Source organism: Stenella coeruleoalba (genome assembly GCF_951394435.1).
Source record: "Stenella coeruleoalba genome assembly, chromosome: 3".
Lineage (NCBI taxonomy): Eukaryota > Metazoa > Chordata > Mammalia > Artiodactyla > Delphinidae > Stenella > Stenella coeruleoalba.
The window spans coordinates 136049038-136076097 of NC_137148.1; the positions used below are offsets into that span (position 1 = coordinate 136049038).

The window sequence follows — 27060 nt, forward strand, 5'->3', positions numbered from 1 at the left end:
GGGGACTGGAGAGGCTTCCAGAAAAGATCTGCTCCCACCTCCTGCCTATGTAGGCACAGCACAGCCTGACGGATTATGAACCAAACTCATCCCCTCTCTCTCCTGGGCCATGACCCAAACCTTGTTAGCTTGGTGTATAAATTTAATGCATTTTCCATCTTAACTAAGCACTTAACAAGCACCGTGGCCATAAGTTTTGTAGTCTGTGACAGCAAAACTAGCATGAATTCCTTTTCCCTTCACATTTTCATGGGTAGAAGATTCATTTTTAGCATAAATCTTAGCAACTTCAGCATATGATTTTTTTTTTCGTATTAAGTAGAGAACTTTTACCCTTCCACTTAAAGGAGGCACTATAGCTTCACTTTGCCATATCCAAATTGCCAGCATCACTACTCTTGCACTTTGGGGCCACTGGTAAATAAAATAAGGGTGACTTGAACACAAGCATTATGATACTGTGATAGTAAATCTTATAACTGAGGTGGCTACTAAGTGATAATGGGCAGGATGCTCTGGACAAAGGGAGGATACACGTTCCAGGTGAGACAGAGCCGGGCAGCATGAGATTTCATCACACTACTCAGAATGGCATGCAATTTAAACTTATGAATTGTTTACTTCTGGAATTTTCCATTTAATATGTTTGGGCCATGGTTGACAATCAGAATCTGAAACCGCAGAAAGTGAAACTGCAGTTAAGGGGAGAACTACCGTATTGAAGATGATGGATCCACAAGATGGAAGGGTCCTAAGTCCCTGAACCACCCCTTAGAGAGGTGTTGCCTACCCATCAGAATTGCCCAGCTGAAACTAAGCATAAGCAAAAAGAACTCACTTTGATAGTTGAACAATTATATAGTTTGGGTCTGTTTGTCCCAGCAGCTAGCCTGACTTACCACTGCAGGAAATAGGAGGAAGGAGAGCTTTCTAGCATCCCTGACTATTGACCACCCAACTTCTGCCTAAATCTTTCCAGTGGTAGGGAGTTCTTTTCTTCCTGAAGTATTCATTCACTCTTCATTCAATCAATCAACTAATGGGTTTTTGTTTGGTTTGGTTTGGTTTTTATTGAGGTATATAGTACAATATATATATATGTTTCAGGTGTACAACATAGTCACAATTTTTAAAGGTTGTACTCCATTTATAGTTATTTATAATGTATTGGCTATATTACCTGTGTTGTAAAATATATCCTTGTACCTTATTTATTTTATGCATAAGGGTTTGTACTTCTTAATCCCTTAACCCTATCTTGCCCCTTTCACCTTCCATATCCCCACTGGTAACCACTAGTTTGTTCTCTATATCTGTGAGTCTTTTTGTTATATTCACTAGTTTTACTTTTTAGAGTCCACATTTAAGTGATATCTGACTTATTTCACTTAGCATAATTACTCTCCAGGTCCATCCATGTTGTTGCAAATGGCAAAATTTCATTCTTTTTTGTGGCTGAGTAGTATCCCATTATATATATATATATATATATATATATATATATATATATACACACACACACACACACACACCACATCTTCTTTATCTATTCATTTGTTGGTGGACATTTAGGTTGCTTCCATTAGCAATTGTAAATAATGCTGCTATGAACATTGGAGTGCATGTATCCTTTCGAATTAGTGTTTTTATTTTTTTCATATATATAACCAGTAGTGGGATTGCTGGGTCATATGGTAGTTCTAATTTTAGTTTTCTGAGGAACCTCCATACTGTTTTCCACAGTGGCTGCACCAATTTACGTTCCCACCAACAGTGTATGAAGGGTCCCTTTTCTCCACATCTTCTCCAACGTTTATTATTTGTGTTCGTTTTGATAATAGTCATTCTGACAGGTGTGAGGTGATATTTCATTGTGGTTTTAACTTGCATTTCTCTGATGATTAACAATGTTGAGCATTTTTTCATGTTCCTGTTGGCCATCTGTGTCTTCTTTGGTAAAATGTCTATTCAGATCTTCTCATTTTTTAATTGGTTTGATTTTTTTTTAATGTTGAGTTGGATGAGCTGTTTATATATTTTGAATATTAACCCCTTATCAGTCCTGTCATTTGGTTGTCTTTTTGTTATGTCAGTGGTTCCCTTTTAAGTTTAATTAGATCCTATTTGTTTATTTTTGCTTTTATTTCCTTTGCTTTAGAGGACAAATCCAAAAAATATTGCTATGATTCATGTCAAAGAGTGTTCTGCCTATGTTCTCTTCTAGGAGTTTTATGGTTTCAGGCTTTACATTTAGGTCTTTAATCCATTTTGAGTTTATTTTTGTGTATGGTGTTAGAGAATGTTTTAAGTTCATTCTTTTACAAGTTTTCCCAACACCACTTATTGAAGACACTCTCTTATCTCCACTGTGTATTCTTGCCTCCTTTGTCATAAATTAATTGAACATCAGTGCATGGGTTTATTTATGGGCTATCTATCTTGTTGCATTGATCTATATTTCTGTTTTGTGCCAGTACCATACTGTTTTGATTACTGTAGCTTTGTAGTATAGTCTGAAGTCAGGGTGCATGATTCCTCCAGCTATGTTCTTCTTTCTCAAGATTGTTTTGGCTATTCAGGGTCTTTTATGTTTCCATATAAATTTTAAAATTATTTGTTCTAGTTTTGTGAAAAATGCCATTGGTAATTTTGATAGGGATTGCATTGAATCTGTAGATTGCTTTGGTTAGAACTAATGTTTATTGAGTTCCTACTATGTGCCAGGCCACATGCTAGGCACTGGGGAAGCAAGGATGAATGAGGCACAAGATCTCTGCCCTCATGAAGCTTGTCATCCAGACTGGTAGACAGAAACTGAACAAGTGAGCAGGCAGTAGGTGCAATGTTTATTGACTTTGATAAGTAACTTGAGGGAAACAAGCAGATTGCTGGCACAGAATAACTGAGGGAGGATCAAGTGTAGTGGAGGAAGAGAGGGGGAGGAGTTCGTCGAAGTCTTGTCTGAGGAGGTGACTGAGACCAGATACAACAATTGGCAGATATCCATGATTGTTTAAAAAAAAAGAAAAGAAAAGAAAACTTGAGGTTTTTCTTGTTGTTGTTTTGCTTATTTTAATAGGAAGATAAGTCTCCTTTAGCTCCATGTCGGGCCCTAATTATAGTCTGGGGTCCCAGAAAAGTCTGTTTTTTCCGATTACCAATTGACAGCTTCTCCAATATTCAGTATTTGCAGACAGCTGTCACATCTCTCCTATCCCCTCAAATCCCTCCTTCACCTGGACCCCTTCAAGCAGCCCCACAGGGTTTGGAGACCCAGATATGTGCTGCAGTTATTAAGAATAGCCAGTAGCAGCAAGGATTCAGGTAAACAAGGAGGTCACAGAGACCCCCACTGTAAAGGTTATGTGGACCCTCCCAACATCTTGGGGATAACTGGTCCAACTCCCACAGCATTGCTTGTTCATTTCCCTACAGCTGCTGCTAACTGCTGGTTCCCATCAGGCATTAAATTCTCTGAGATTGGGAGGGAGCAGGCGGGGTTAGAGCCTTCAAAGGCTCCCACTGGAAGCCTTCTCTCTCTCTTGAAAACACTTTATTTTTTCGATATTAAAATCATGTCCCTCCCCCCTGGTTTGAACACCAAAACAAACCTAGCTGTCCCCAGTGCTGGGCCCAAACCACAGGCGTGTGGCTGGGGAGCCAAAGAGGCAGCAGGAGGAGCTGCTCAGAGTCTTGCTCCTCCAGATTCCTGCTGGGCTCCACTCAGGAGGCAGGGAGGCTGTGTTCTGCAAAGACCCAGCCTCCCCTTCTTCACAATTAAACAGGACAGCACCTCAAGGGCAACAAGTCTGCCCTGCCCCCGAGGTGGCTCACAGGAGGTAGAGGCCTATGCAAGCTCCTGAGGCCTCTGAGTTAGCTGATACCTCCTTCCCTACCTGCCAGGAATGGTCCCCAGCAGCTCTGGGGGCTCCCAGAGAGTCAAAAGGCTGAGGCCTGAGATCCAGGCAGTGTCCACAACTGTTTTCTCTGCTTGGTTTGGAGATAAAAACAACTGCTGCTTCTTGCTTTCTCACAATTTCCACTGAGGTCACTTGGGGCAAGACTGAGTCAGGGCTTCCAGAAGGTCTGGCAATAGCGTGGAAGCAAACAGTGGTGCTATTAGCACAGGACACACTCTCCCCAGCCGCCTCCACAGCAGGGGAATCAGAGCAGCATCATACAGCTTGCAAAACTGGCCTTCAGTGGCCTTCACACCACTTTGTCCGCTTCACTCAGCCTGACCTGTAGATATGGTTTCCCCTGACTCACATCACCTCTCTCCGCTATACCCCACCCCTGCCTTGCTTAGGGTTGCAGGTAGGACGAGGTGAGTGAGGGACCCAAGGTGCAAAATTGAAGGAGGCAATCACTCTCCAAGTCATGCAAGTTCAGTGTTTTTTGCACTCTAGGTGTGTCATTCCCCCCATCCTACTGCAGGTCCTGCAGATGCTACCTAAACCTGGTCCCTGAGGATATAGTTTATTTCTCTGATCTCTCCCAAACTCCATCCATTAGAAAAAATCTATACGTGGCTTCACACTCCTATGTAAAAGATCAAGTCCAGCTTGGAGAGGTCTTTCTGTTTGTTTGTTTTTTAGCCAGACAGTACTTTAATTTTTCTGTTGTTGTTGTTGCCAGTGCTTAAAATTCAGAAGAGTTCCAATGAAAAAAATCCTCGTTTCTAGCTTCTTTTGAAAACACAGAAGATATGGCCTCTCCGGCTGGAGTGGAGCCACAGCTGCCTCTTTAGGCCCACTGGACATGGCCTGTGCTCTCCAGCCCCCCAGAGCCCCACCTGTGCCAACTTACCATTCATATTACCTTCTTAGCCCCCATAGGCATTTGAGGTTGAACCTTCGATCTAAAGACAGATTATGTCCAGACATAAAGTAGCTTGTCTCTTATGGTGCAATTCTGGCAGCAGTGACTGACTAGGGTGGGAGACGGGGGCAGGAAGGAAACAGAGAAGATTTCCCGATGTCCTTGAACTCGGACCATGGAGGCAAGTCCCCATTCCACCAGCCAGGGTGCAGAAAAGACTAAAACTTGCAGTTTGGGGGAAGAAACATGTTACGTGACAGCATCAGAAGAGCTGCGGAGATAAAGGGATGAAACTTGAGTTGAAAACAGCACTGACCAAAGGTCAGGAGGCCTGCCTGGGTATCCCACATTTGCCCCTGACTTCTGTGTAATGTTGGACACAACCACTCCTGAAACTTCAGCTTCCTCGTCTCTTAATAAGGAGAGTCAGGCTGGATTATTTCTGAGATCCGTCCTAGCTCTAACTCTCTTGAATGTAATGGTTACTATTCTTCAGTGGAATTATTCTAGTAAAAGAGAATCTCAGCATTGTTTGGGCCAGCTTAAAAGAGCAGTTGAGAGGAGATCAGAAACCACATTTCATCGATAGCATGGAATTTTGCACGTTTTGCAGTGCTCTACTTATCCTTTCATAAGTTCTCTGATTCTGCTGAGAATATACACATAGAGGAGCTCAAACAGTAGCCTGACTCAACAGTCTCTTGCCTTAAAAACTGCTCGTCTGCTTGAAAATTCACTAGGTGTGAAATCTAGTTTGCTAAAGGCTGTGTCTCTACCTTGAAGATGCTGGAGGAGAAGAAAGCTCCCTGTCCGCCCTGTGGGGGGCAATCCAAGTGGAATTCAATGCAACAGGCACTAACAAATATCTAAGCAGCACTCTACACAGTGTAGACTCTGGGAGGATACCAGGAAATACATCCAGGAGTAAAGCCTACTCCTTGTCCTTGAGGAGATTACAGTAGGGCAGAGAGGTCAGCACAACAGCCACAGAATCCAAATGCACAGCAGAGTAAGATAAAAGTCAATCAGAGTTATAAAGTGCTAGGAGGAGTCAAAAACAGGAAGGGGTTACATAGGCCTATGGTGTGAACTTTAGACTATTAGTGAAGGATGAATAGATGAGGATGGGCAGGAAGGAACAGTGGCTTCAGTTACTCACTGATCTACCAAGGATGAAAGTTTCCTACTGCCTACATTGCCTTAGGCACTGGGATGTAAGGGTTAACAAGACAGGAGGGAGTCCTGCTTTCATGGAACTTACTTTCTAGTGAGGGACTTAGACAAGTATACAAATACATAAGCTAATTTCAGATATTGTTGAATGCTATGAAGAATATGAAATGAAATGATTACCATAGATGTTGATTGTAAGATGGACAGGGAAGACCTCCCTGAGGAGGCTCCAGTTGAGCTGTGTCATGGGATCATCTGGAGAAGAGCACCCCGAGTCATTTCCAAATGTTGCACATTGCCAGTATCCCTGGGGGACAAAAATGCCCCCGGATGAGAACTAATATAGACCCTACTATAGCTAACACCATAAGGTTACTGGGGCTGACTTGAGTCTTTCTTAACCCAAGAATCCTGCATACAAAATGGTTTTAGCCACCAAATTAGGGGCAGCATGAATTGGTCCCCAGTAGAGAAAAGACAAATGCCCTCTTACAAAATGTTGTTTTACCTCCATATTCTGTGGCATACAGGCTTCTTCCATAGCCTCCGGTTCTCTACTTGAGTAAAAGTAATGTGGGGTAAGGGGCAAAGAGTGATGGAACCTAGGGGGGATATTCCATTCCAGGGCTATTAGCCCCCAGACAAAGGATAAGACAAAAGCTCCAATTTGCCCTTTTTAGTGCTAGGACAAGCCTCTTGCAATCCTGGCTCAAGATAGACAAGTCAGCATCAGGAATTTATTTCAGTTATCCCTGTTGTTTAAGGTACAGTTTTCATAGCTATGTTGATCTGTGTCTTTATTTTTGTTGTGCTTTTTAAAGACGACAAGAGGGAAAAATAAAGTATGATTTGATTCAACAGATATATAACAAGCCCCTACCTTGTCTTCACTACATCAGTTTTCTCATGGGCACAAGAAAAGGCACAGTGGGATAGAATCCCCAGGTGCATCTGAGGAACTGCATGTCCTGGATATGGCTGGAGTGTGGGTTCCTGTGGGGCCCAAAAAGGACCAGGCTGCTTCCTTTGCTTATGCTGGGGTCCAGGCGGGGGTCAACAGCCAGGTTGGCCCCAGGATGAGCGTGGCATGAACATCTCTGCTAAGAAGTGATTGAGATCATATTTTTCAGGCTGGAATCTCAGTAAATTAGCTCTTCAAAGGATTATTCCTAAAACGTTAGCCGAGTGGCTGACAGGGTCTTGGTGCTCTGGCCGGGTGTCAGGCCTGAGCCTCTGAGGTGGGAGAGCCAACTTCAGGACACTGGTCCACCAGAGACCTCCCGACCACACGTAATATCAAATGGTGAAAGATCTCACAGAGATCTCCATCTCAAGGCTAAGACCCAGCTCCACTGAACAACCAGCAAGCTACAGTGCTGGACACCCTATGCCAAAAAACTAGCAAGACAGGAACACGACCCCACTCATTAGCAGAGAGGCTGCCTAAAATCATAATAAGGTCACAGACACCCCAAAAACCACCATTGGACGCGGTCCTGCCCACCAGAAAGACAAGATCCAGTCTCATCCACCAGAACACAGGCACCAGTCCCCTCCACCAGGAAGCCTACACAACCCACTGAACCAACCTTAGCCACTGGGGGCAGACACCAAAAACAATGGGAACTACGAACCTGCAGCCTGTGAAAAGGAGACCCCAAACACAGTAAGTTAAGCAAAATGAGAAGACAGAGAAACACACAGCAGATGAAGAAGCAAGGTAAAAACCCAACAGACCAAACAAATGAAGAGGAAATAGGCAGCCTACCTGGAAAAGGATTCAGAGTAATGATAGTAAAGATGATCGCAAATCTTGGAACTAGAATGGAGAAAATACAAGAAATATTTAACAAGGACCTAAAAGAACTAAAGAGTAAACAAACAATGATGAACAACACAATAAATGAAATTAAAAATTCTCTAGAAGGAATCAATAGCAGCATAACTGAGGCAGAAGAATGGATAAGTGACCTGGAAGATAAAATAGTGGAAGTAACTACCACAGAGCAGAAAAAAGAATGAAAAGAATTGAGGACAGTCTAAGAGACTTATGGGACAAAATTAAACGCACCAACATTTGAATTATACGGGTCCCAGAAGAAGAAGAGAAAAAGAAAGAGATTGAGAAAATATTTGAAGAGATTATAGTTGAAAACTTCCCTAATATGGGAAAAGAAATAGCCAATCAAGTCCAGGAAGTTAAGAGCGTCCCATACAGGATAAATCCAAGGAGAAACATGCCAATATTAATAGTTTGATATTAATCAAACTATCAAAAATTAAATACAAAGAAAAAATATGAAAAGCAGCAAGGGAAAAGCAACCAATAACATACATGGGAATCCCCATAAGGCTAACAGCTGATCTTTCAGCAGAAACTCTGCAAGCCAGAAGGGAGTGGCAGGACATATTTCAAGTGATGAAAGGGAAAAACCTACAACCAAGATTACTCTACCCAGCAAGGATCTCATTCAGACTCAATGAAGAAATTAAAACCTTTACAGACAAACAAAAGCTAAGAAAATTCAGCACCACCAAACCAGCATTACAACAAATGCTAAAGGAACTTCTTTAGGCAGGAAACACAAGAGAAGGAAAAGACCTACAATAACAAACCGAAAACAATTAAGAAAATGGTAATAGGAACATACATATCGATAATTACCTTAAATGTAAATGAATTAAATGCTCCAGCCAAAAGACATAGACTGGCTGAATGGATAAAAAACAAAACCAGTATATATGCTGTCTACAAGAGACCCACTTCTTCAGACCTAGGGATACATACAGACTGAAAGTGAGGGGATGGAAAAAGATATTCCATGCAAATGGAATTCAAAAGAAAGCTGGAGAAGCAATTCTCATATCAGACAAAACAGACTTTAAAATAAAGACTATTACAAGAGACAAAGAAGGACACTACATAATGATCAAGGGATCAATACAAGAAGAAAATATAACAATTGTAAATATTTATGCACCCAACATAGGAGCACCTCAATACATAAGGCAAATGCTAACAGCCATGAAAGGGGAAATCGACAGTAACACAATCATAGGAGGGGACTTTAACACCCCACTTTCACCAATGGACAGATCATCCAAGATGAAAATAAATAAGGAAACACAAGCTTCAAATGGCACATTAAACAAGATGGACTTTATTGATATTTATAGGACATTCCATCCAGAAATAACAGAATACACCTTCTTCTCAAGTGCTCATGGAACATTCTCGAGGATAGATCATATTTGGGTCACAAATCAAGCCTCAGTAAATTTAAGAAAATTGAAATCATATCAACTATCTTTTCTGACCACAACGCTATAAGACTAGATATCAATTACAGGAAAAAAAATCTGTAAAAAATACAAACACATGGAGGCTAAACAATACACTACTTAACAACCAAGAGATCACTGAAGAAATCAAACAGGGAATCAAAAAATACCTAGAAACAAATGACAATGAAAATACGGTAACCCAAAACCTATGGGATGCAGCAAAAGCAGTTCTATGAGGGAAGTTTATAGCAGTACAGTCCTACCTCAAGAAACAAGAAACATCTCAAACACACAACCTAAGCTTACACCTAAAGCAATTAGAGAAAGTAAAACAAAAAAAAACCCAAAGTTAGCAGAAGGAAAGAAATCGTAAAGATCAGACCAGAAATAAATGAAAAAGAAATGAAGGAAACAGTAGCAAGGATCAATAAAACTAAAAGCTGGTTCTTTGAGAAGATACACAAAATTGATAAACCATTAGCCTGACTCATCCAGAAAAAAAGAGAGAAGACTCAAATCAGTAGAATTAGAAAAGAAAAAGGAGAAGTAACAACTGACACTGCAGAAATACAAAGGATCATGAGAGATTCCTACAAGCAACTCTATGCCAATAAAATGGACAACCTGGAAGAAATGGACCAATTCTTAGAAAAGCACAACCTTCTGAGACTGGACCAGGAAGAAATAGAAAATATAAACAGACCAGGGCTTCCCTGGTGGCACAGTGGTTGAGAGTCCACCTGCTGATGCAGGGGACACGGGTTCGTGCCCCAGTCTGGGAGGATCCCACATGCCGCAGAGCGGCTGGGCCCGTTAGCCATGGCTGCTGAGCCTGCGCGTCCGGAGCCTGTGCTCCGCAACGGGAGAGGCAACAACAGTGAGAGGCCTGCATACCACAAAAGAAAAATAAATTAAATTAAATTAAATTAAATAAACAGACCAATCACAAGCACTGAAATTGAGACTGTGATTAAAAACCTTCCAACAAACAAAAGCCCAGGACCAGATGGCTTCACAGGTGAATTCTGTAAAACATTTAGAGAAGAGCTAACACCTATCCTTCTCAAATTCTTCCAAAACATAGCAGAGGGAGGAACACTCCCAAACTCCTTCTACGAGTCCACCATCACCCTAATACCAAAACCCGACAAAGATGTCACAAAGAAAGAAAACTACAGGCCAATATCGCTGATGAACATAGATGCAAAACTCCTCAACAAAATACTAGCAATCAGAATCCAACAGCACATTAAAGGGATCATACTCGATGATCAAGTGGGGTTATCCTAGGAATGCAAGATTCTTCAGTATACACAAATCAATTAATGTGATACATCACATTAACAAATTGAAGGATAAAAACCATATGATCATCTCAATAGATGCAGAGAAAGCTTTCAACAAAATTCAACACCCATTTATGTTAAAAACCCTCCAGAAAGCAGGCATAGAGGGAACTTACCTCAAAATAATAAAGGCCATATACGACAAACCCACAGCCAGCATTGTTCTCAATGGTGAAAAACTGAAACCATTTCCACTAAGATCAGAAACAAGACAAAGTTGCCCACTCTCACCACTCTTATTCGACATAGTTTTGGAAGTTTTAGCCACAGCAACAGAGAAGAAAAAGAAATAAAAGGAATACAAATTGGAAAAGAAGAAGAAAAACTGTCACTGTTTGCAGGTGACATACTATACATAGAGAATCCTAAAGATGCCACCAGAAAACTACTAGAGCTAATCAATGAATTTGGTAAAGTAGCAGGATACAAAATTAATGCACACAAATCTCTGGCATTCCTATACACTAATGATGAAAAATCTGAAAGAGAAATTAAGGAAACACTCCCATTTACCACTGCAATAAAAAGAATAAAATACCTAGGAAAGGAGACAAAAGACGTGTATGCAGAAAACTATAAGACACTGATAGAAAGAAATTAAAGATGGTATAAGCAGATAGAGAGATATACCATGTTCTTGGATTGGAAGAATCAACATCGTGAAAATGACTATACTCCCCAAAGCAATCTACAGATTCAGTTTAATCCCTATCAAACTACCAATGGCATTTTTTATAGAACTAGAACAGAAAATTTCACAGTTTGTATGGAAACACAAAAGACCCTGAATAGCCAAAGCGATCTTGAGAAAGAAAAACAGAGCTGGAGGAATCAGGCTCCCGGACTTCAGACTATATTACAAAGCTACAGTAATCAAGAGAGTATGGTACTGGCACAAAAACAGAAATATAGATCAATGGAACAGGATAGAAAGCCCAAAGATAAAGCCACACACATATGGTCACCTTATCTTTGATAAAGGAGGCAAGAATAAACAATGGAGAAGACAACCTCTTTAAGAAGTGGTGCTGGGAAAAGTGGACAGCTGCATGTAAAAGAATGAAATTAGAACACTCCCTAACACCATACACAAAAATAAACTCCAAATGGATTAAAGACCTAAATGTAAGGCCAGACACTATCAAACTCTTAGAGGAAAACATAGGCAGAACACTCTATGACATAAATTACAGCAAGATCCTTTGTGACCCACCTCCTAGTGAAATGAAATAAAAACAAAAATAAACAAATGGGACCTAATGAAACTTAAAAGCTTTTGCACAGCAAGGGAAACTATACACAGGATGAAAAGACAACCCTCAGAATGGGAGAAAATATTTGCAAACGAAGCAACTGACAAAGGATTAATCTCCAAGATATACAAGCAGCTCATGCAGCTCAATATCAAAAGTACAAACAACCCAATCCAAAAATGGGCAGAAGACCTAAATAGACATTTCTCCAAAGAAGATATACAGATTGCCAACAAACACAGGAAAGGATGCTTAACATCACTAATCATGAGAGAAATGCAAATCAAAACTACAATGAGGTATCACCTCACAAGGGTCAGAATGGTCATCATCAAAAAAATCTACAAACAATAAATGCTGGAGAGGGTGTGGAGAAAAGGGAACCCTCTTGCACTGTTGGAGGGAATGTAAATTGATACAGCCACTATGGAGAACAGTATGGAGGTTCCTTAGAAAACTAAAAATAGAAGTACTGTATGACTCAGCAATCCCACCACTTGGCATATACCCTGAGAAAAACATAATTGCAAATGAATCATGTACCACAGTGTTCATTGCAGCACTATTTACGGTAGCCAGGGCATGGAAGCATCCTAAGTGTCCATCGACAGATGTATGGATAAAGAAGATGTGGCACATATATACAATGGAATATTACTCAACCATAAAAAGAAACTAAATTGAGTTATTTGTAGTGAGGTGGATGGACCTAGATAGTGTCATACAGTGTGAAGTAAGTCAGAAAGAGAAATACAAATACTGTATGCTAACACATATATATGGAATCTTAAAGAAAACAAAAAAAAGGTTCTGAAGAACCTAGGGGCAGGACAGGAATAAAGATGCACAGGTAGAGAATGGACTTGAGGACACAGGGAGGGCGAAGTGTAAGGTGGGACGAAGTGAGAGAGTGGCATGGACATATGTACACTACCAAATGTAAAACAGATAGCTAGTGGGAAGCAGCTGCATAGCACAGTGAGATCAGCTCGGTGCTTTGTGTCCCACTAGAGAGGCGGGATGGGGAGTGTGGGAGGGAGACGTAAGAGGGAGGGGATATGGGGATATATGTATACATATAGCTGATTCACTTTGTTATACAGCAGAAACTAACACACCATTGTAAAGCAATTATACTCCAATAAAGATGTTTAAAAAAAAAGGGGGGGGGGTGCCAGGGTGCAGAGGAAGACCAAAGCCAGTTCTTCAAGGGTCTTGAAGTTTAAGTTTATCCTATAGGACACAGATAATAGGGAGCCATGGAAGGCTCAGAAGCAGGGAAATATCACTGTGAGACCTACGCTCGGGTATAGGCAGGGAATAGACATTTCTATGTGAGAAGAGTGAAGAGTCTGAGGACTCACCCTCCTATTTAATACCTGAGGGGCTAATATTCACTTTCAGCCGAGTTGACCTTCTGGATTTTATTGCAACCCTGTGTCTCCACCTTTTGGCATGGCTCAGCGTGAGAGCTGCAGGGGCAAGAGCCAGGAGCCTCCCTGGGAACACAAGCTCTCGCCATCAGTTGCTCCATTGCTCAGGGGGGATTCCAGCTCCCAAGGGTCATGAGGCCTTGCCCCTGGAAGGAGTGGGGGATGAAGCTGCCTCGGTGTGACTCAGAAAACAGATCCAGGCTTGGCAGCAGTTGAGAACTGTTTGGAAACTTCATACCAGGTTTTGCTTTGTTTTGTTCACAGGCCCTCAGAGTAAGCTGCAGGAATAGGCTTCTGCGGTCTTGGATCTCCTATTGCTCCCCCGCTCCCACGAGCTGCCGAGGGCCTTTCCTGGCTTGGAGCCACACCCAAGTCCTCATCAGCGTGGTCATCTTCTTTCCAAAATTGAGCCTACCTACCACAGCGGGACCAGCATTTACCAGGTCAGCTCCAGGCAGAGGTGAAGGATGACTAGAGCTGTTAATGAACACCACCACCAAAATACTTGTGATCTATCGAATGACTCGATTCCCACATGGTGGATGTCAAGTTTAGTACATGTGTCCTGTCATCTGATGGCCAGAACAGCTTAATGAAGTAGGTACAAGTATTTTCTTCATTTATCAGATAAACTGAGGCACAGAGAGCAACTTGCGGCTGGTATTTTGCAAAACCTAGATTCAAAGCTGGTTCTTACTCCAAAGCTGGGGCTCTGTGGCCCACCAATCTCCCATTTCTCAGCACTTCCCTTGGGCAGCTGCCCCTTTCTCTACCCACCAAGTACCCATTGCCTTGCAGCTGTGTTTTCTCACGTAAACATCCAGTTCCTCCCACATGCAGCTCATTTGTCGGGGGAGTCTCAGCTCTGCCATGAATTAGTTCTGTGACCCTGGAAAAAGTCCTTTAAGCTACCTGGGCCTCAGTTTGCCTATCAATAAAATGGGGATGCCCTCCCTTTTTTATAGTCAGTGTAGGGATTTAATCCTCTGCTCCTAATACCTCAGAAACCTGTTTGGGACACATAATCGAAAGGTCTTATTATGTCGATGCAGAAGTGACACATAGTCAGAGGTTCGAGTCCTGCCTGAGGCATTGAACACCCAGGAGGTCTCCACAAGTAGACTGGAGTAACAGGTGTCTGCACCGGGGGGCAGCTCTGACCCAGCCAATTCTGCTGGCAAAGCTTGCTCTTGGCTCTTTCCATGGAGAGAAGTCACATTCCACAGCCTGGCAGCCCAGCACCAGGAAACAGCCCTGCTCAGACACAAGGAAAATGAACATCAAAGGGGCTCTGTTGGTTTATAAAAGTATTATGAGCCTCCAAGTTCTCTTGTTCGTTGCCAAGGTGAGAAGACAAGGGAGGAGAGAGACTGGGTCCAAGGAAAGCATGGAGGATCTCCTTGTTCTTAGCTGTTAAACAAAAGCACTGTCTCCCCCAGGCTGAGGCCAATAGCTTTCTCTACAGGCTGGCTATGCTCTGCTGTGTTCGCAGCTCAGCCTTGGGTCTGATTAACAGGAGCCTAGAAGCATCATTTTAGGGCTTCTATCACATCTGCTGTGTTCATTTCCTGGAGTTGTTGTAGCAAAGTACCCACAAACTGGGTGGCTTAGAGAAATAGAAATGTACTGTTTAACAGCTCTGGAGGCTAGAAGTCCAAAATCAAGGTGGTGGCAGGGCCATATTCCCTCTGAAATGTATAGGAGAAAGATCCTTCTGGCCTCTTTCAGCTTCTGATAGTGTTACTGACTCTGGTCCTTGGACTCTTTAATCAATAGAAATTGATAGGCTAGACAAGGAATTCAGGCAAGGCTTTACTGGGACCTGTGCTACAGGATGAGGGAGCAAAAACAAGTAACAGGTTCCTTTGTTCACTCCCTGAGGAGGGGCAGGCTGGTTCCGAAGGTGGAAGGAGGGTAGGGGCAGATGGATGGGTTGGGCCGCAGGGCTGGTTTCAGTGGACTGCCCACCCCCTGTGTGCAGGGGTCCTGTGTTGCACCCTGCTTTTGCTCCTGGCACCTCAGAAGTGGCAGTTGGTTTGTGACCTTTGTGTATCTTATTGTTCATAATTGCTCCAGCTGTGGACGCGTGCAGTACTTTTAGTCCCTTATAGTTTCTTTGTATTCTGTTGCTCGGAGGAGACGTTTGTCCACGTGTAAGCACTCCGGTAAAGGGTCCCAAGTCCCAGCCTGTTTCAATAGCTCTGGAGACTCCTCAGCTTGTGACCTCATACCTCCAATCTCTGCCTCCCCCATGGCATTCTCCCCGTAGCTTCACACCATCTTCTGTCTAGGAGCACCTGTGTCCAAGTTTCCCCTTCTTAGAAGGACACAAGTCATTTGGATTAGGGCCTACCACAATGACCTCATTTTTACTTGGTTACCTCTGCAAAGGCTCTTTTTCCAAATTAGGTCACATTCTGAGGTGTAGGGGTTAAACTTTGACATATCTTCCTGGGGAGCACACTTCAGCCTATAATGCCTGCCCTTCTCACTCTGTAGAAAAAAAATGGCCCAAAAGATTTGGATTTGATTTCATTTATGCCCATAACTGGCTTCTTGGTGTTGACAAGTGATTTTCAACATGGTTCCTCATCTTGCTGACTTGGGAGGAAGATTAAATGAGATTATAGAAATTACTAACTATATAATTTGAAGTGACCTCTGAGATCATGCAGCATTTCCCAAAATACTCATGAGAGTATTAATCCTACAAAGTCCTTTTGGGATAACAGTGGGGAGTGGTGCTACGAGTCCCTCTCAGAGACTCTCACTGTGCATTAGCAGGCCAAAGGCTCTGAGAAGTCCTATGGTAAAAATACCTTTTTGTCCCAGCATCTCCCACATTAATTTCACCATGGAACCCTATTATTTAGATAATCTCTGGTAGCACTCTCTTGATCACTGATCCACCCTTGGGAAATAGTCGTCTAGATTAATATCTCTAGTTCATTAGAAAACCAGGACTTAGACTTCTATCACCTCCTACATAAACTATCCCCAAATCCCAAATCCTCATTTTAGGCTCAGCTTTGAGGGGAACCCAAACTGAAACAGATCTTTGTTCCCCAGAATAAAATCATCTTTATGGCTATTTAAAAATTTTTTTAATACTATGTACTCGTTAGTAAATTTTCAAAGAATGCGGAAAAGAATAAGAAAGATAAGTAAAGCTCACCTTAAATATAAGGATAAGTAAAGCCACCCAAAAATAACTGGCTAAAATGAGATCTTTATTATTTGTGCCACATTTTGATTACAGAAGGAGGTGATGAGGCTTAGGAACTGGGATGGGAGCTGGACCCAGAATCAGTGAGCTCAGAAGCACGTCCTGATGTTAGTTAGCTCTTGCTCAAATTTTATGCAAGTCCCTTGGCCTCCCTGTGCCTCGGCTTCCCCTTACCCCTTTAGGGAAAAATGTGTCTGTCTATTGCAGAGCCTGAAGATTGGTAATATTAATGGCTATCATTTTTGGGGTGCCTACTGGGTACACACAATATTATATTACATGTTATTTCATCCAGGAAATTAACTTAGATGCAGGTGAGATCATTGAGGCTTTGAGAATTTAAGTGACTTTCTTAAGGTTCTACAGCTGATGGCAGTAACAGGGGCAGAATTTGAACCCAAATCTGCCTAACCCTGCAGCTTCTTACATAACCACAACTCTATGGTTTCTTATACCACGTACTGCAAAAATCAGTTGTGTTTTCTGACTTCTTGGCTCCTGTTAAATGATTTTGCTATGTTTGGGATAATTTCAGCTCTGTGCATCCCACTTCTCCTAAGCAGAACTTAGAAATCTCAAAGCAAATTCCAGCCTTTCTTGCAACTTGAATGAAGACATGCATCTCAGGTTCCACCAATCGGACACACTCCTATACACTTTGATTCCAAAAGAGCAACTTAAGGAAAGAAATTTCCAGAAGATCCGTTTTGCTGGCAGAATGGTGGCAAGAGGTCTGACTTTTGGGATGACAACATTTGTAAGGTTGAGATCCTGGCGCAGAAGCAGTGGTGGTTTCCTCGGGGGCTTGGTGGTCCCTCCACCACTGAAGGGGCAGTGATCCCCCCTCAGTCCAGTTCTAGGGAGTGATGTTTTCATTGCTCCTGGAAGCTCAGCTTCAAGCCTGGCTCTCCATTTCTCCGAACAACTCTGAGAGCTCCCAGGATCCTCTTGATAAACAACTTCTCTGCCCAGTTAGCCAGAGTCACCTTCTGTTGCTTGCCACCAGAATGATACCTCTCACTACACAGAATCCCAATTGCTTTATGTATCTACATAGTAACGAATAGAGCCAGTCCATTTCTGATCAATTTGATCAAAATAGGCAACAAATTCATTTTGATCCCAAAAGGAACTTTTGGCCAAAGTTATACAAATTGTTTTCAACTGTGCTGATCATAGTACCCATCAATGGCTAAATCTCCAGTTCATATTGCACTTTGTGCCTGGAGTCTAGGTGTCAGAAGCCAAAAAGAAACTAGGCTTGCCTGAATGAGTTTTCTGAAAGAAGTTTAATTGGAAATCATAGTTATCCTTTCACCCAACAGTTCTCAAACATTATATCCCCCAAACACTTTTATGCTCTTAAAAATATTGAGGACCCAAACAACGTTTGTGTAGGTTATATCTATCCACACCTACTGTATTCAAAGTTAAAACTGAAAAGAAATTATTTATACTTTTATTTTCAAAAATAATAAAAACATTACATGTTAATATAAATAACACATTTTTAAAATAACTATATTTTCCACACTACAAAAAAATTAGTAAGAAGAGGGGCATTGTTTGACATTTCTGCAAATTTGTTTTCTTATTTATTTATTTCTGAATTTTTGAATTTTGTTTTTTTTTTTTTATTAGCAGGTTCTTATTAGTTATCCATTTATACATATTAGTGTATACATGTCAATCTCAATCTCCCAGTTCATCCCAGCGCCCCCAGCCACTTTGCCCCTTGGTGTCCATACGTTTGTCTCTACATCTGTGTCTCAGTTTCTGCCCTGCAAACTGGTTCATCTGTACCATTTTTCTAGGTTCCATATATATGTGTTAATATACAATGTTTGCTTTTCTCTTTCTGACTTACTTCACTCTGCATGACAGTCTCTAGATTCATCCACATCTCTACAAATGAACCAATTTCGTTCCTTTTTATGGCTGAGTAATATTCCATTGTATATATGTGCCACATCTTCTTGATCCATTCCTCTGCTGATGAGCATTTAGGTTGCTTCCATGACCTGGCTATTGTAAATAGTGCTGCAATGAAGATTGTGGTGAATGAGTCTTTTTGAATTATGGTTTTCTCTGGGTATATGCCCAGTAGTAGGATTGCTGGGTCATATGGTAGTTCTATTTTTAGTCTTTCAAGGAACCTCCATATTGTTCTCCATAGTGGCTGTATCAATTTACATTCCCACCAACAGTGCAAGAGGGTTCCCTTTTCTCCACACCCTCTCCAGCGTTTGTTGTTTGTAGATTTTCTGACCTTGCCCATTCTAACTGGTGTGAGGACCCCACTGTAGTTATGATTTGCATTTCTCTAATGATTAGTGATGTTGAGCAGCTTTTCACGTGCTTCTTGGCCATCTGTCTGTCTTCTTTGGAGAAATGTCTGTTTAGGTCTTCTGCCCGTTTTCGGATTGGGTTGTTTGTTTCTTTAATATTGAGCTGCATGAGCTGTTTATATATTTTGGAGATTAATCCTTTGTCCATTGATCCGTTTGCAAATATTTTCTCCCATTCTGAGGGTTGTCTTTTCGTCTTGTTTATGATTTCCTTTGCTGTGCAAAAGCTTTTAAGTATCATTAGGTCCCATTTGTTTATTTTTGTTTTTATTTCTATTACTCTAGGAGGTGGATCAAAAAAGATCTTGCTGTGATTTATGTCAAAGAGTGTTCTTCCTATGTTTTCCTCTAAGAGTTTTATAGTGACTGCTCTTACATTTAGGTCTTTAATCCACTTTGAGTTTATTTTTGTGTATGGTGTTAGGGAGTGTTCTAATTTCATTCTTTTACGTGTAGCTGTCCAGTTTTCCCAGCACCACTTATTGAAGAGACTGTCTTTTCTCCATTGTATATCCTTGCCTCCTTTGTCATAGATTAGTTGCCCATAGGTGCATGGGTTTATCTCTGGGCTTTCTATCCTGTTCCATTGATCTATATTTCTGTTTTTGTGCCAGTACCATACTGTCTTGATTACTGGAGATTTGTAGTATAGTCTGAAGTCAGGGAGCCTGATTCTTCCAGCTCTGTTTTTTTCCCTCAAGACCACTTTGGCTCTTTGGGGTCTTTTGTGTCTCCATACAAATTTTAAGATTTTTTGTTCTAGTTGTGTAAAAACTGCCATTGGTAATTTGATAGGGATTGCATTGAATCTGTAGATTGCTTTGGGTAGTATAGTCATTTTCACAGTATTGATTCTTCCAATCCGAGAACATGGTATATCTTTCCATCTGTTCGTATCATCTTTAATTTCTTTCATCAGTGTCTTATAGTTTTCTGCATATAGGTCTTTTGTCTCCCTAGGTAGGTTTATTCCTAGCTATTTTATTCTTTTTGTTGCAATGGTAAATGGGAGTGTTTCCTTAATTTCTCTTTCTGATCTTTCATTGTTAGTGTATAGGAATGCAAGAGATTTCTGTGCATTAATTTTGTATCCTGCAACTTTACCGAGTTCTTGATTAGCTCTAGTAGTTTTCTGGTGGCATCTTTAGGATTCTCTATGTATAGTATCATGTCATCTGCAAACAGTGACAGTTTTACTTCTTCTTTTACAATTTGGATTCATTTTATTTCTTTTTCTTCTCTGATTGCCATGGCTAGGACTTCCAAAACTATGTTGAATAATAGTGGTGAGAGTGCACATCCTTGTCTTGTTCCTGATCTTAGAGGAAATGCTTTCAGTTTATCACCATTGAGAATGATGTTTCCTGTGGGTTTGTCGTATATGGCCTTTATTATGTTGAGGTAGGTTCCCTCTGTGCTCACTTTCTGGAGAGTTTTTATCATAAATGGGTGTTGAATTTTGTCAAAAGCTTTTTCTGCATCTATTGAGATGAACATATGGTTTTTATTCTTCAGTTTGTTAATATGGTGTGTCACATTGATTGATTTGCGTATACTGAAGAATCTTTGCATCCCTGGGATTAATCCCACTTGATCATGGTGTATGATCCTTTTAATGTGTTGTTGGATTCTGTTTGCCAGTATTTTGTTGAGGATTTTTGCATCTATATTCATCAGTAACATTGGTCTGTAATTTTCTTTTTTTGTAGTATCTTTTTCTGGTTTTGGTATCATGGTGACGGTGGCCTCATGGAATGAGTTTGGGACTGTTCCTTCTTCTGCAAGTTTTGGAAGAGTTTGAGAAGGATGGGTGTTAGCTCTTCTCTAAATGTTTGGTACAATTCACCTGTGAAGACATCTGGTCCTGGACTTTTGTTTGCTGGAAGATTTTAAATCACAGTTTCAATTTCATTACGTATGATTGGTCTGTTCATATTTTCTATTTCTTCCTGGTTCAGTCTTGGAAGGTTATACCTTTCTAAGAATTTGTCCATTTCTTCCAGGTTGTCCATTTTAGTGGCATAGAGCTGCTTGTAGTAGTCTCTTAGGATGCTTTGTACTTCTGCGGTGTCTGTTGTAACTTCTCTTTCATTTCTAATTTTATTGATTTGAGTCCTCTCCCTCTTTTCCTTGATGAGTCTGGCTAATGGTTTATCAATTTTGTTTATCTTCTCAAAGAACTAGCTTTTGGTTTTATGGATCTTTGCTATTGTTTTCTTTGTTTCTATTGTATTTATCTCTGCTCTGATCTTTATGATTTCTTTCCTTCTCCTAACTTTGGGTTTTCTTTGTTCTTCTTTCTCTAGTTCCTTTAGGTGTAGTTTTAGATTGTTTATTTGAGATTTTTCTTGTTTCTTGAGGTAGGCTTGTATTGTTATAAACTTGCCTTTTAGAACTGCTTTTGCTGCATCCCATAGGTTTTGGATTGTTGTGTTTTCATTGTCATTTGTCTCTAGGTATTTTTTGATTTCCTCTTTGATTTCTTCAGTGATCTCTTGGTTATTTAGTAACGTATTGTTTAGCATCCGTATGTTTGTGTTTTTTACGGTTTTTTCCCTGTAATTGATTTCTAATCTCATAGCGTTGTGGTCAGAAAAGATGCTTGATATGATTTCAATTTCCTTAAATTTACCGAGGCTTGATTTGTGACCCAAGGTGTGATCTATCCTGGAGAATGTCCCTTGCGCACTTGAGAAGAAAGTGTAATCTGCTGGTTTTGGATAGAATGTCCTATAAATATCAATTAAATCTATCTGGTCTATTGTGTCATTTAAAGCTTCTGTTTCCTTATTAATTTTCTGTGTGGACGATCTGTCCATTGGTGTAAGTGAGGTGTTAAAATTCCCCACTATTATCGTGTTACTGTCAGTTTCCTCTTTTATAGCTGTTAGCAGTTGCCTTATGTATTGAGGTGCTCCTATGTTGGGTGCATATGTATTTATAATTGTTATAATTGTCTTCTTGGATTGATCCCTTGATCATTATGTAGTGTCCTTCCTTGTCTCTTGTAACCTTCTTTATTTCAAAGTCTATTTTAGTTGATACGAGTATTGCTACTCCAGCTTTCTTTTGATTTTCATTTGCATGGAATATCTTTTTCCATCCCCTCACTTTCAGTCTGTATGTGTCCCTAGGTCTGAAGTGGGTCTCTTGTAGACAGCACATATATGGGTCTTGTTTTTGTATACATTCAGCAAGACTGTGTCTTTTGGTTGGAGCATTTAATCCTTTAATCACCTTTAAGGTAATTATAGATATGTATGTTCCTATTACCATTTTCTTAATTGTTTTGGGTTTGTTTTTGTAGGTCCTTTTCTTCTCTTGTGTTTCCCACTTAGAGAAGTTCCTTTAGCATTTGTTGTAGAGCTGCTTTGGTGGTGCTGAATTCTCTTAGCTTTTGCTTGTCTGTAAAAGCTTTTGATTTCTCCATTGAATCTGAATGAGATCCTGCGGGGTAGAATAAGCTTGGTTGTAGGTTCTTCCCTTTCATCACTTTAAATATGTCATGCCACTCCCTTCTGTCTTGTAGAGTTTCTGCTGAGAAATCAGCTGTAACCTTATGGGTTGTATGTTATTTGTCATTTTTCCCTGGCTCCTTTCAATAATTTTTCTTTGTGTTTAATTTTTGAAAGTTTGATTACTATGTCTCGGCATGTGTCTCCTTGGGTTTATCCTGTATGGGACTCTCTGCACTTCCTGGACTTGGGTGGCCATTTCCTTACCCATGTTAGGGAAGTTTTCAACTATAATCTCTTCAGATATTTTCTCGGGTACTTTCTCTCTCTCTTCTCCTTCTGGAACCCCTATAATGTGAATGTTGTTGTGTTTAATGTTGTCCCAGAGGTCTCTTTGGCTGTCTTCATTTCTTTTTATTCTTTTTTCTTTATTCTCTTCTGCAGCATTGATTTCCAGCATTCTGTCTTCCCCATCACTTATCTGTTCTTCTGCCTCAGTTATTCTGGTATTGATTCCTTCTATTGTAATTTTCATTTCAGTTATTGTATTGTTCATCTCTGTTTGTTTGTTCTTTAATCTTCTGGGTCTTTGTTAAACATTTCTTTCATCTTCTCGATTTTTGCCTCCATTCTTTTTCCGAGGTCCTGGATCATCTTCTCTGTCATTATTCTGAATTCTTTTTCTGGAAGGTTGCCTATCTCCACTTCATTTAGTTGTTTTTCTGGGGTTTTATCTTGTTCCTTCATCTGGTACATAGCCCTCTGCCTTTTCATCTTTATCTTTCTGTGAATGTGGTTTTTGTTCCACAGCTGCCGGAATGTAGTTGTTCTTGCTTCTGCTGTCTGCCCTCTCTAGTGATATGATCGGTGTTGGGTGGGGATGAAGTGACAGTCTGCCAAAATCTGAACCATCCTTGGCAGGTTTGAGGTTTCTGTAGAGAAGTTTCCTCCCCCAGGTCTGACTGCCATAGCTCAGGAAAATAGTGTAGTCATTCCTCCTAGCATAGAATGTACTTCAGAAGAAGATGTTTAAGGGACCAGTGATGCCTCGCTGCCTCCCCAGAGGCAGCCGTTCAACAGGTGCCTCAGTCAGAGCGCCACCCCACGGTGGGGTGTGTCGAGCCCGCCCGCAGCTCTCGGATCCACTCAGCTCCCTGCAAATTTGTTTAATGTCTGGCTTAACAGAAGATGATTAGATTCTCATATTTCTGCCTGCATTCATTTTGTTGTGTGTTACATGTCATGTGTCCTCTGGAAAACACCACTGTATACTTGTGAGAGAATGAGAATGGAAGAGGAGCAAATATCATTTAACATTATTATGAAAATAGTTTTAACACAAACCTCTTGAAAAGATCTCAGGAACTCCCAGGGCTCCCCAGACCACAGTTTGAGAACGACTACTCTAATCTCTAAACCTTTTCATGCCTTACATTGTAAGGCTTACATCCTAGGTTTCAAATGTGAGGTGCATCTGATTGACATGACAGTTCACATCCTACCTAAAAGCCTAATAATATGGCTTCAGTCTTCAGAATTATTCTATTCACTGGTCCATAATCCCTCTGCCTTGAGGTGTCATTGAGTATTAAAAGCTCTGTTCAAAAAGTCAGGAACTCTGGTTCTGGCACTAACTAGCTGTGTGATCTTGGATAGATCAGTTGTCCCCTCTAGGTCTTCAATATTCACTTGCCAAATAGATACTTGTTTACTTCATAAGATGGCTTAAAGATTAAATTGAATAGTAGGCATGAAAATGCTTTTAACACATCCATGTAATAGGATATTATACTATTATGTAAAATGATTTTATTATTTAGGATGCTTTGGGTTGCCAGTAATAGATAACATGACTCAAACAAGCTTAAATTTATTGACTTAACTGCAGAGTATAGAGGTGGCATGATCCTCAGGCATGGTTTGATCCACAGGATCCTGATGGAGTCCAGGCTCTGATTCATGTTTTCTACTATACTCTCCACTCTGCTCTATATAGCTTCAGTCTCAGCTAGTTCCCCCTCCTGTTAGTGACAATGACCACTGGACTTCTAATCCCACCTTATGCCATACTACCTGAGGTAAGAGATAGAATTAATTCCAGAGGCTTCCATGAAAGAGAGAGGAACTTTCTAACCTAGGAGTCCTTAGCAAATGTCTCTTCTTTGATCCAAACTGGGTCAGGTGCCCATCCTTTAACTAATCTCCAAGGTCTGGATAATAAGATAAGCTGATTGACTCGATCTAATCAAAGTTTACTCTGGAGCTAGGGGTAGAATGACGTATCCAAACCGCATGGCCTAGGAATTCTGCATTCTGTTAAGAAATGAGAAGGCAGCAATAGTTCTTTGGAAGGTAATCAAATGAATGTCCAATATGACATCATGGATCTGATTCACTGACCAAGGAAAATGATCACAACATACTGACAGTAAAAAGTAGGTTAAAAAGAGTATGTCACCTAGGATACCTATCTTACAAAATGTGTGTGTGTGTGTGTGTGTGTGTGTGTGTGTGTGTGTGTGTATAAAATTCACTTAGTTGAAATGACTGCAGGATGGCATTATGGGTAACTATGCACTCTTGTTTGTTCATTAGTTTGTTTTTGGCTCATCTAGCTTTTATATAATACAACGTGTTGTACTTTATGTAAATTTCACCACAGAAACAAGTCTATTATAAAGATATGAAGCCTGGTCACTGACCATCCCATTTCCTACTCCTATTCTAGTCTTACGTTCTAGCACCCACTAGCCTTCTGTCCTAGGACCTAAGACTGACCTTGGCTACCATCTCTCATGTCTCCTAATGGATCCCTAGACAAAGGGCTGAGCTAGCCACAAGAAACTTCTCCCATCTGTGTACATTTTGCTTCAACACCCCTAAGGAATCACTAAACCAGTATCTCTTGCTCAGAATAGAAAGTAGTCTATTTTCATTCATATGCAATTCTAATTTTCAGTGGTTCTCTTCCCCTCTCCTCCCCCTCTCCCCAAGCCCTCTATCAGCTCCCATGACCTCATCATGATATTTAGAATAATAGTCTTTTCCCACAGGTCATCAGCTTCTAAAATAAATATATTTCCATCAACGGAAGCTGCAGAGTCACCAAAATTATTATACTTCGGTTCAGAGTCACAAGCTCATTAAAGACTGATTATTGTGCTTTTCCAAAAAGAATGGCGGCGGAAGAAGCAGTATGATTCTTTATTATTTAATGAGGGAAAGAGATGCATAGGCAGATTAATGTAAAAGGCAGCCTTTAGAGGAGGTAGCTGAGAGAGCTAGCAGGTAAGAAAGTGAGGGAATAACAATCAAAAAAACCACTAAGGTCTTAATAAGTATTTCATTAGCCTCTGAATTTTTCTGCAAGACACCAACAGCAGTGAGGCAGCTTGGGCAGAAGGAAGACTCCAGAAGCCAGGACTTCTAGATCCCATACTGCACCTTACTGCACACTTACACCTTGTCCACCTCTCTGGGCCTGTGAAGTTGGGTAAAATCAGAGATGGCAAATGACTGACATCCCTCCACCGTCCCATCCTTCCTCTTCCTGGCAGCCATCACTAATCCTTTCCCAGTGAGCCCAGGTGTGCCCTGAGAATCAGCATCGTGCTTCAAGTAGCCACTCTCCATTTATCAGTGAACACATGAGGCTGTCTATTATCCTTGGGCTAATGATTTCTAAAATGCCCATAAAATTATGACACTCTGGTTTCCCTTTGCTGACCCTGTTAAGTGCTCATGTCTGGCATTTAACAATCAGTCATAACATTGCTAACATCATTCATAAAAACAGCTGATAGTTATGGAGCGCTTACTGTTGAGAGGAGGTTGAAACAATGGCAACACATCTGACTTTGAGTGTCAGAGGAACTGTCATGTGCAAGAGACAGTCAGTACAATCTGTGCAGCCCCAAAAGATAGGACTGGGGCCACTGAGTGCAAGTTTCAGGACGACAAATGGTGGTGTTTGCAAGGCCATGGGCTGACCCATATGAGGGTATTTCTCTGTTTCTGAAGGCATTTCAGGCAAAGTGGGCTCAGCTACTTCCTGGGGAGGCTGTAGAACATGACTCACAAGGCTAAACACCTACAAGGGCCAGGCAGGTAATGTTATCATGTGAGGCAGACACAGTGTAAGCAATGCTGGCCATGGTGAGGCCAATGGTAACCAGAGAGCACATGTCCAGTCTAACTGGGACAGCCACCAAGGTGCTGCAAACAAATGCAGCCCTGCGATTATCTCCTCCCTGCCTCCCAGCCCTCCAACTTCTCCTGTCTACTTCCAAGCGAGCCTCTCTCTTTTTCCCTGCTGGGCAACTAGCAGTGTCTACCACAGATGCGTGTGTAATAAATGAGAAGGTGGTGTAAGTGGCAAGGTGCCATGGGAACACAGAGCAGAGGGAGTTGGATGTGGCATGATGGGGTTGATGGAGACCCCCGGCATTGGCTTTGGACTCTGAAGGGAGCTGGAGTCCAACCTGCAGAGGTAAAAAGGAAAGTCCGTCCAGACAGGAAAGTAGCACAAGCAAAGGCATTGGGATGAGAAAATGTTGGAGCAGAGGGAACATAAAGAAGGAAGAGATAAAGCTGGAAATGTAGGTCCCAGAAAGATCACAAAGGTGCTCAGATGCTTTGTCAAGGAACTTAGGCCTGATGATGTAGTTTAGGGGTTTTTATATTGTTCCTTGCTCCTCACCTTTCCCAGAGCAGCCCTCCT

The 27060-nt window shown here is 41.2% G+C and overlaps 1 long non-coding RNA gene across 4 annotated transcripts in view; it reads left to right on the forward strand.

The window, feature by feature from the left end:
• LOC307184152 overlaps window positions 1–27060 on the forward strand; it is a 503327-nt gene that overhangs the window by 365499 nt on the left and 110768 nt on the right. For 3 of the 4 annotated variants that reach the window (XR_013827669.1, XR_013827671.1, XR_013827672.1), the window contains one exon: window positions 13576–13908. This is a non-coding gene — a long non-coding RNA (uncharacterized lncRNA). The remainder of the gene's footprint in view (window positions 1–13575; window positions 13909–27060) is intronic. The other variant, XR_013827670.1, reaches the window with a different exon arrangement.